The sequence below is a fragment of the Entelurus aequoreus genome, linkage group LG19, assembly GCF_033978785.1.
Source record: "Entelurus aequoreus isolate RoL-2023_Sb linkage group LG19, RoL_Eaeq_v1.1, whole genome shotgun sequence".
NCBI classification, from domain to species: domain Eukaryota; kingdom Metazoa; phylum Chordata; class Actinopteri; order Syngnathiformes; family Syngnathidae; genus Entelurus; species Entelurus aequoreus.
The window spans coordinates 3,136,289-3,149,236 of record NC_084749.1 but is presented as its reverse complement, the minus strand read 5'-3'; the positions used below and the strand labels follow the sequence as shown (position 1 = coordinate 3,149,236).

At 36.1% G+C, this 12,948-nt stretch overlaps 3 protein-coding genes across 5 annotated transcripts in view; 1 reads left to right on the top strand and 2 right to left on the bottom strand.

Moving 5' to 3' along the window:
• Nucleotides 1-11,053, bottom strand: part of morc3b (MORC family CW-type zinc finger 3b) — a 52,359-nt gene extending 41,306 nt beyond the window's left edge. The window contains exon 1 of one of the 2 annotated variants that reach the window (XM_062027672.1): nucleotides 10,925-11,053. The gene's annotated coding sequence lies outside the window, so the exon portion shown is untranslated. Of the gene's footprint in view, nucleotides 1-10,848 lie in introns of both variants that reach the window. The other variant, XM_062027670.1, reaches the window with a different exon arrangement.
• Nucleotides 1-12,948, top strand: part of lpla (lipoprotein lipase a) — a 743,422-nt gene that overhangs the window by 536,843 nt on the left and 193,631 nt on the right. The gene's annotated exons all lie outside the window — the stretch shown is intronic.
• Nucleotides 1-12,948, bottom strand: part of f8 (coagulation factor VIII, procoagulant component) — a 243,650-nt gene that overhangs the window by 171,149 nt on the left and 59,553 nt on the right. The window lies entirely within an intron of this gene.

The following is a 12,948-nucleotide window of genomic DNA, read 5'->3' as shown; positions in this document are numbered from 1 at the left end:
TTAAACATATGAGCACAACTACACATTACACATATGAGCAGAACTACACATTACACATATGAGCAGAACTACACATTACACATATGAGCAGAACTACACATTACACATATGAGCACAACTACACATTAAACATATGAGCACAACTACACATTAAACATATGAGCACAACTACACATTAAACATATGAGCACAACTACACATTACACATATGAGCAGAACTACACATTACACATATGAGCAGAACTACACATTACACATATGAGCAGAACTACACATTACACATATGAGCACAACTACACATTAAACATATGAGCACAACTACATATTAAACATATGAGCACAACTACACATTACACATATGAGCACAACTACACATTAAACATATGAGCACAACTACACATTACACATATGAGCAGAACTACACATTACACATATGAGCAGAACTACACATTACACATATGAGCAGAACTACACATTAAACATATGAGCACAACTACACATTAAACATATGAGCAGAACTACACATTACACATATGAGCACAACTACACATTAAACATATGAGCACAACTACATATTAAACATATGAGCACAACTACACATTACACATATGAGCACAACTACACATTAAACATATGAGCACAACTACACATTAAACATATGAGCACAACTACACATTACACATATGAGCACAACTACACATTAAACATATGAGCACAACTACACATTACACATATGAGCACAACTACACATTAAACATATGAGCACAACTACACATTAAACATATGAGCACAACTACACATTACACATATGAGCACAACTACACATTAAACATATGAGCACAACTACACATTAAACATATGAGCACAACTACACATTAAACATATGAGCACAACTACACATTACACATATGAGCACAACTACACATTAAACATATGAGCACAACTACACATTACACATATGAGCAGAACTACACATTAAACATATGAGCACAACTACACATTAAACATATGAGCACAACTACACATTACACATATGAGCATAACTACACATTACACATATGAGCACAACTACACATTAAACATATGATCACAACTACACATTAAACATATGAGCACAACTACACATTAAACATATGAGCACAACTACACATTAAACATATGAGCACAACTACACATTACACATATGAGCACAACTACACATTACACATATGAGCACAACTACACCTTAAACATATGAGCACAACTACACATTAAAACATATGAGCACAACTACACATTAAACATATGAGCACAACTACACATTAAACATATGAGCACAACTACACATTAAACATATGAGCACAACTACACATTAAACATATGAGCACAACTACACATTAAACATATGAGCACAACTACACATTAAACATATGAGCACAACTACACATTAAACATATGAGCACAACTACACATTAAACATATGAGCACAACTACACATTAAACATATGAGCACAACTACACATTAACATATGAGCACAACTACACATTAAACATATGAGCACAACTACACATTACACATATGAGCACAACTACACATTAAACATATGAGCACAACTACACATTAACATATGAGCACAACTACACATTAAACATATGAGCACAACTACACATTAAACATATGAGCACAACTACACATTAAACATATGAGCACAACTACACATTACACATATGAGCACAACTACACATTAAACATATGAGCACAACTACACATTACACATATGAGCAGAACTACACATTAAACATATGAGCACAACTACACATTAAACATATGAGCACAACTACACATTACACATATGAGCATAACTACACATTACACATATGAGCACAACTACACATTAAACATATGATCACAACTACACATTAAACATATGAGCACAACTACACATTAAACATATGAGCACAACTACACATTAAACATATGAGCACAACTATACATTACACATATGAGCACAACTACACATTACAACATATGAGCACAACTACACATTAAACATATGAGCACAACTACACATTAAACATATGAGCACAACTACACATTAAACATATGAGCACAACTACACATTAAACATATGAGCACAACTACACATTAAACATATGAGCACAACTACACATTAAACATATGAGCACAACTACACATTAAACATATGAGCACAACTACACATTACACATATGAGCACAACTACACATTAAACATATGAGCACAACTACACATTAAACATATGAGCACAACTACACATTAAACATATGAGCACAACTACACATTACACATATGAGCACAACTACACATTAAACATATGAGCACAACTACACATTACACATATGAGCACAACTACACATTAAACATATGAGCACAACTACACATTAAACATATGAGCACAACTACACATTAAACATATGAGCACAACTACACATTAAACATATGAGCACAACTACACATTAAACATATGAGCACAACTACACATTAAACATATGAGCACAACTACACATTAACATATGAGCACAACTACACATTAAACATATGAGCACAACTACACATTACACATATGAGCACAACTACACATTAAACATATGAGCACAACTACACATTAACATATGAGCACAACTACACATTAAACATATGAGCACAACTACACATTAAACATATGAGCACAACTACACATTAAACATATGAGCACAACTACACATTAAACATATGAGCACAACTACACATTAAACATATGAGCACAACTACACATTAACATATGAGCACAACTACACATTAAACATATGAGCACAACTACACATTACACATATGAGCACAACTACACATTAAACATATGAGCACAACTACACATTAACATATGAGCACAACTACACATTAAACATATGAGCACAACTACACATTAAACATATGAGCACAACTACACATTAAACATATGAGCACAACTACACATTAAACATATGAGCACAACTACACATTAAACATATGAGCACAACTACACATTAAACATATGAGCACAACTACACATTAAACATATGAGCACAACTACACATTAACATATGAGCACAACTACACATTAAACATATGAGCACAACTACACATTACACATATGAGCACAACTACACATTAAACATATGAGCACAACTACACATTAACATATGAGCACAACTACACATTAAACATATGAGCACAACTACACATTAAACATATGAGCACAACTACACATTAAACATATGAGCACAACTACACATTACACATATGAGCACAACTACACATTAAACATATGAGCACAACTACACATTACACATATGAGCAGAACTACACATTAAACATATGAGCACAACTACACATTAAACATATGAGCACAACTACACATTACACATATGAGCATAACTACACATTACACATATGAGCACAACTACACATTAAACATATGATCACAACTACACATTAAACATATGAGCACAACTACACATTAAACATATGAGCACAACTACACATTAAACATATGAGCACAACTATACATTACACATATGAGCACAACTACACATTACACATATGAGCACAACTACACATTAAACATATGAGCACAACTACACATTAAACATATGAGCACAACTACACATTAAACATATGAGCACAACTACACATTAAACATATGAGCACAACTACACATTAAACATATGAGCACAACTACACATTAAACATATGAGCACAACTACACATTAAACATATGAGCACAACTACACATTACACATATGAGCACAACTACACATTAAACATATGAGCACAACTACACATTAAACATATGAGCACAACTACACATTAAACATATGAGCACAACTACACATTACACATATGAGCACAACTACACATTAAACATATGAGCACAACTACACATTACACATATGAGCACAACTACACATTAAACATATGAGCACAACTACACATTAAACATATGAGCACAACTACACATTAAACATATGAGCACAACTACACATTAAACATATGAGCACAACTACACATTAAACATATGAGCACAACTACACATTAAACATATGAGCACAACTACACATTAAACATATGAGCACAACTACACATTAAACATATGAGCACAACTACACATTAAACATATGAGCACAACTACACATTACACATATGAGCACAACTACACATTAAACATATGAGCACAACTACACATTACACATATGAGCAGAACTACACATTAAACATATGAGCACAACTACACATTAAACATATGAGCACAACTACACATTACACATATGAGCATAACTACACATTACACATATGAGCACAACTACACATTAAACATATGATCACAACTACACATTAAACATATGAGCACAACTACACATTAAACATATGAGCACAACTACACATTAAACATATGAGCACAACTATACATTACACATATGAGCACAACTACACATTACACATATGAGCACAACTACACATTAAACATATGAGCACAACTACACATTAAACATATGAGCACAACTACACATTAAACATATGAGCACAACTACACATTAAACATATGAGCACAACTACACATTAAACATATGAGCACAACTACACATTAAACATATGAGCACAACTACACATTAAACATATGAGCACAACTACACATTACACATATGAGCACAACTACACATTAAACATATGAGCACAACTACACATTAAACATATGAGCACAACTACACATTAAACATATGAGCACAACTACACATTACACATATGAGCACAACTACACATTAAACATATGAGCACAACTACACATTACACATATGAGCACAACTACACATTAAACATATGAGCACAACTACACATTAAACATATGAGCACAACTACACATTAAACATATGAGCACAACTACACATTAAACATATGAGCACAACTACACATTAAACATATGAGCACAACTACACATTAAACATATGAGCACAACTACACATTAACATATGAGCACAACTACACATTAAACATATGAGCACAACTACACATTACACATATGAGCACAACTACACATTAAACATATGAGCACAACTACACATTAACATATGAGCACAACTACACATTAAACATATGAGCACAACTACACATTAAACATATGAGCACAACTACACATTAAACATATGAGCACAACTACACATTAAACATATGAGCACAACTACACATTAAACATATGAGCACAACTACACATTAAACATATGAATACAACTACACAAAAGAACTACAAATCCCATCAGCCAAACCAGGAAGTAAAGTGCCGGTGCCGGTATTTTTAACTCAAACCTTCGAACTCTCAAATGCAGCCGGACACACGCAACGTGACAACAATATAATCCAACAGATTTCAATCCGCACATTACTTTTAAATTTGCCAACGTTGTTTAAAAACTAAACAGTGAGTGTTTGCGCTGGTTGTGACGCAGCAAGTCAGCCGCACAACAAGCCCTGCGGACATAGCAGACATACAGCAAACACAAACACATAGCAGACATACAGCAAACACAAACATATAGCAGACATACAGCAAACACAAACATATAGCAGACATACAGCAAACACAAACATATAGCAGACATACAGCAAACACAAACACATAGCAGACATACAGCAAACACAAACACATAGCAGACATACAGCAAACACAAACACATAGCAGACATACAGCAAACACAAACACATAGCAGACATACAGCAAACACAAACACATAGCAGACATACAGCAAACACAAACACATAGCAGACATACAGCAAACACAAACACATAGCAGACATACAGCAAACACAAACACATAGCAGACATACAGCAAACACAAACACATAGCAGACATACAGCAAACACAAACACATAGCAGACATACAGCAAACACAAACACATAGCAGACATACAGCAAACACAAACACATAGCAGACATACAGCAAACACAAACACATAGCAGACATACAGCAAACACAAACACATAGCAGACATACAGCAAACACAAACACATAGCAGACATACAGCAAACACAAACACATAGCAGACATACAGCAAACACAAACACATAGCAGACATACAGCAAACACAAACATATAGCAGACATACAGCAAACACAAACACATAGCAGACATACAGCAAACACAAACACATAGCAGACATACAGCAAACACAAACACATAGCAGACATACAGCAAACACAAACACATAGCAGACATACAGCAAACACAAACATATAGCAGACATACAGCAAACACAAACACATAGCAGACATACAGCAAACACAAACACATAGCAGACATACAGCAAACAGAAAAGCAAAGAAGCGGGCAAGCATGGAATATAAACAATTCAGCTGATCTAACAAAGAAAAGCGGATATAACAAAATTAGTTTACCAGTGGGGTATGCTGGTGGCGAAGCACGCTGTTTTTTACAAACGAAACAATGACGCCATTTTTAAAGCTACGTACATGGTCACCTGTCCGTGGTAGCCCCGCCCAACTTAAAGTCCCAGGTAAGTCCGCCATAAATACATATAGACATAACAAATACACATAATAAATCCAACACTCATATACCAACACTAAGACTACATCTCTCATATACCAACACTAAGACTACATCTCTCATATATCAACACTAAGAGTACATCTCTCATATATCAACACTAAGACTACATCTCTCATATATCAACACTAAGACTACATCTCTCATATATCAACACTAAGACTACATCTCTTATATATCAACACTAAGACTACATCTCTCATATACCAACACTAAGACTACATCTCTCATATACCAACACTAAGACTACATCTCTTATATATTAACACTAAGACTACATCCCTCATATATCAACACTAAGACTACATTCTCATATATCAACACTAAGACTACATTCTCATATACCAACACTAAGACTACATCTCTCATATATCAACACTAAGACTACATCTCTCATATACCAACACTAAGACTACATCTCTCATATACCAACACTAAGACTACATCTCTCATATACCAACACTAAGACTACATCTCTCATATACCAACACTAAGACTACATCTCTCATATACCAACACTAAGACTACATCTCTCATATACCAACACTAAGACTACATCTCTCATATACCAACACTAAGACTACATCCCTCATATATCAACACTAAGACTACATCTCTCATATACCAACACTAAGACTACATTCTCATATACCAACACTAAGACTACATCTCTCATATACCAACACTAAGACTACATCTCTCATATATCAACTCTAAGACTACATCTGTCATATATCAACACTAAGACTACATCTCTCATATACCAACACTAAGACTACATCTCTCATATACCAACACTAAGACTACATCTCTCATATACCAACACTAAGACTACATCTCTCATATACCAACACTAAGACTACATCTCTCATATACCAACACTAAGACTACATCTCTCATATACCAACACTAAGACTACATCTCTCATATACCAACACTAAGACTACATCTCTCATATACCAACACTAAGACTACATCTCTCATATACCAACACTAAGACTACATCTCTCATATACCAACACTAAGACTACATCTCTCATATACCAACACTAAGACTACATCTCTCATATATCAACACTAAGACTACATCTCTCATATATCAACACTAAGACTACATCTCTCATATACCAACACTAAGACTACATCCCTCATATACCAACACTAAGACTACATCTCTCATATACCAACACTAAGACTACATCTCTCATATACCAACACTAAGACTACATCTCTCATATATCAACACTAAGACTACATCTCTCATATACCAACACTAAGACTACATCCCTCATATATCAACACTAAGACTACATCTCTCATATACCAACACTAAGACTACATTCTCATATACCAACACTAAGACTACATCTCTCATATACCAACACTAAGACTACATCTCTCATATATCAACTCTAAGACTACATCTGTCATATATCAACACTAAGACTACATCTCTCATATACCAACACTAAGACTACATCTCTCATATACCAACACTAAGACTACATCTCTCATATACCAACACTAAGACTACATCTCTCATATACCAACACTAAGACTACATCTCTCATATACCAACACTAAGACTACATCTCTCATATACCAACACTAAGACTACATCTCTCATATACCAACACTAAGACTACATCTCTCATATACCAACACTAAGACTACATCTCTCATATACCAACACTAAGACTACATCTCTCATATACCAACACTAAGACTACATCTCTCATATACCAACACTAAGACTACATCTCTCATATATCAACACTAAGACTACATCTCTCATATATCAACACTAAGACTACATCTCTCATATACCAACACTAAGACTACATCCCTCATATACCAACACTAAGACTACATCTCTCATATACCAACACTAAGACTACATCTCTCATATACCAACACTAAGACTACATCTCTCATATACCAACACTAAGACTACATCTCTCATATACCAACACTAAGACTACATCTCTCATATATCAACACTAAGACTACATCTCTCATATATCAACACTAAGACTACATCTCTCATATACCAACACTAAGACTACATCTCTCATATACCAACACTAAGACTACATCTCTCATATACCAACACTAAGACTACATCTCTCATATACCAACACTAAGACTACATCTCTCATATACCAACACTAAGACTACATCTCTCATATATCAACACTAAGACTACATCTCTCATATACCAACACTAAGACTACATCTCTCATATACCAACACTAAGACTACATCTCTCATATACCAACACTAAGACTACATCTCTCATATACCAACACTAAGACTACATCTCTCATATACCAACACTAAGACTACATCTCTCATATACCAACACTAAGACTACATCTCTCATATACCAACACTAAGACTACATCTCTCATATACCAACACTAAGACTACATCTCTCATATATCAACACTAAGACTACATCTCTCATATACCAACACTAAGACTACATCCCTCATATACCAACACTAAGACTACATCTCTCATATACCAACACTAAGACTACATCTCTCATATACCAACACTAAGACTACATCTCTCATATACCAACACTAAGACTACATCTCTCATATACCAACACTAAGACTACATCTCTCATATATCAACACTAAGACTACATCTCTCATATATCAACACTAAGACTACATCTCTCATATACCAACACTAAGACTACATCTCTCATATACCAACACTAAGACTACATCTCTCATATACCAACACTAAGACTACATCTCTCATATACCAACACTAAGACTACATCTCTCATATATCAACACTAAGACTACATCTCTCATATACCAACACTAAGACTACATCTCTCATATATCAACACTAAGACTACATCTCTCATATATCAACACTAAGACTACATCTCTCATATCAAAACTGACACTATATTTCTCATATACCAACACTAAGACTACATCTCTCATATATCAACACTAAGACTACATCTCTCATATATCAACACTAAGACTACATCTCTCATATACCAACACTAAGACTACATCTCTCATATATCAACACTAAGACTACATCTCTCATATACCAACACTAAGACTACATGTCAAAAGTTCAAATTTGAGGCCTGTATATCTAAAATTAAACACATGCATGATTCCTGCTGATATTGCATTGGATCAATATTGGTATCGACCAATGCCCAAGGCTTCAGTATTGGTATCGGCCGATGCCCAAGGCTTCAGTATTGATATCGGCCGATGCCCAAGGCTTCAGTATCGATATCGGCCATTGCCCAAGGCTTCAGTATCGGTATCAGCCAATGCCCAAGGCTTCAGTATCGGTATCAGCCAATGCCCAAGGCTTCAGTATCGGTGTCAAAATGGAAGTGAAAAGTTGCACTCGGACACCCTGACTTAAACACGGCCTTTGACCCGCAGCCCATTGGCACATGTTCATGTTGGTCCTGACAGGCATAGAGTTTGGCCACCCCTGATCCGCACAAACACAGTTCATCAGCATTAACGCTACAAATACACACAATGTGTGATTCCAGTCGGTCTTAATAAAAGTACTTTTAAACTGTCTAAATTCCAGCATCAAGGCCCCCGACTTAAACAAGTTGAAAAACTTATTGGGGTGTTACCATTTAGTGGTCAATTGTATGGAATTATGTACTTCACTGTGCAACCTACTAATAAAAGTCTCAATCAATCAAAAAGGCTTGATTTTGGCCAACTCTCTTGTAAGACTTTTATATAACTGGTAAAAAAAAATAAAAAAACTTAATATGGGACCTTTGAACGTCTATGCTTAAGTCCCATTTTTATTTCATTGTGTTGGTGTAGAACACACATGACAAAATAATGTGTGTAGTAAATGCTAGCATTTGATGCTACCTAAGACAGATCCCATGTCATCCACACACACACACACACACACACACACACACACACACACACACACACACACACACACACACACACAAGCTTTAAGCTGTGATTGGTGCTCATCAAATAGCACACACTAACAGGCAGGTGTGCAAAGTGGGCGTGTCTGCACCTATGAGAGCATCCTTCATGGCAGCAATAACATTGACATTTTGTATATATTGTTTTTCAAATCACCTGACATGTATACTGTGTATATGTACATCATTTATCCTTTTTTTTATGTATTTTTTTATATACATGTTACAGGTTATATAAATGTTATTATTGAATGTATCAAATTGTCAAGTATTGGTGGTGACGTACCCCGAGATGCAGAGATGGCAGGCTTGGTGCAGGAAAAACATGATTTAATGTCCAAATATGCAGGAAAAACACAAACCAGGAACTAGGAGACAGGAAACAGGATACCAGGAAAACAGGTGAACAGGAAGCAGCAAACAGGAAACAGCAAGTTGCAAACAGTCCGCAGCATACAGCTAGTAGCTTCCAGCAAACAGCTGCAACGACAATACTCCAGCACTGACTGGAGGGCAAGGCAGGTCTAAATAGCAGCCGGCTGATTGACAGCAGGTGTGGCCAGGTGCCAATCAGCCGCAGCTGAGGGGGAAACAGCGCTCAGGGAGACAAGCAGGAAACTGAACCAAAATAAGAGCGCTGACAGGAAATAAAAACAACAGAGGAAAAAGCAAAACATAACTAAAGTGTCAGTGACAAACCTGACACAAATGTGATGAATATTTAATGGAGCACAATGGAAAGAAGCCTTTTGGCTTTTTCTGACATCCATTTGCCTTTTTAAAGCATTACATGGATTCCATTCTCTAATATGTCAATAAACTCCACTATCAATCAATCAATCAATAAATCAATAATGGCGACGCTGCAGGAACAAAATGTGAGTGGAAACTATCACAAAATGTGAGTGGAAAGTATCACAAAATGTAAGTGAAAACTATCACAAAATGTAAGTGAAAACTATCACAAAATGTGAGTGGAAACTATCACAAAATGTGAGTGGAAACTATCCCAAAATGATCTGACTTCACAATTGATCATGTTGTACTATTGTTATTATTAGTGCTGTCAAATGATAAAAACATTTTAATCCGACTAATCGCACTTTGGTATTTTGCTGAACTGTGATCAAGCTCCATAAATCCCTTGCATGCATCATTGCAATCAACCTTAAAGACCGCAATGCAATGATATGCTCAGATTGTCATACAGGAACATTTATTTCATGTATTACATTTATTTCATCAAATCTTGCTGACAGTTTTATCTAAAGATTAAATTATGGTTAATTATGGAGTGAAATTTGCCAGCAAGCACACCTGCAGTTGAGGTAAAGGAACATGAAAGGTCAAGATAAATGTGATTCATCTTTGTTTATACATGATAAATGTGATCATGTTTTGTTATTAATCTCATGAGTTAATAACTTTGACAGTCCATATTTCTTTGTTTGCTGTCTTTCTTCTTTCATTGCCAAATAAAATGAAGTGTCACAAATGTTGAATACAATAAGTCAGGGGTCGGCAATCCGCGGCTCCGGAGCCGCATGCGGCTCTTTGACCACTCTGATGCGGCTCAGCTAGGGCTAAATCTCCCAGGAGATTTATGGGTGTCAATGTCACTCATAGATAACTCCCAGGTGAACAATAACCCTATTTAGACTCTAATGACTAAATAAAGGACGTGCCCTAATGGCACTGCAGTAATTGTCCTCTATAGCTTTTATATACAGCATGCTAGTCCAGCCATATATTACATGTTGTTATTACTTGCACACACAGGTGACAGCAAAGCATACTTACTCATCAGCCACACATCTTACACTGACGGTAGCCGTATCAAACAACTTTAACATTGTTACGTTACAAATATGCGCCACACTGTGAACCCCACACCAAAAAAGAATGAAAAACACATTTCTGGAGAACATCTGCACTGTAACACAACATAAACACAACACAACCATTACCCAGAATCCGCTACCACAACCCCCCACACATCAACCCCCCCCCCCCCCCCCCCTCCCTTGCGTTGGTTGAGGGAAATTTAGTGCTGCATGGGATTCTGGGTATTGGTACCGTCAGTGTAAGATGTGTATTGGTACCGTCAGTGTAAGATGTGTATAGGTACCGTCAGTGTAAGATGTGTATTAGTACCGTCAGTGTAAAATGTGTGGCTGCTGACCTAGTACGGAAGAGTTAGTGCCGCATGGGATTCTGGGTATTGGTACCGTCAGTGTAAGATGTGTGGCTGCTGAGGTAGTAGCCTTGCTGTCACTGATGTGAGAAAGTTGAAACTCCATTGTACGTGTGGTCGAGCAGGTACACTGTTAGGGCAGACTCTAGAGGGCGCCAAATGCAGAGTCATCACGCTCTGAAATTCGGAGTC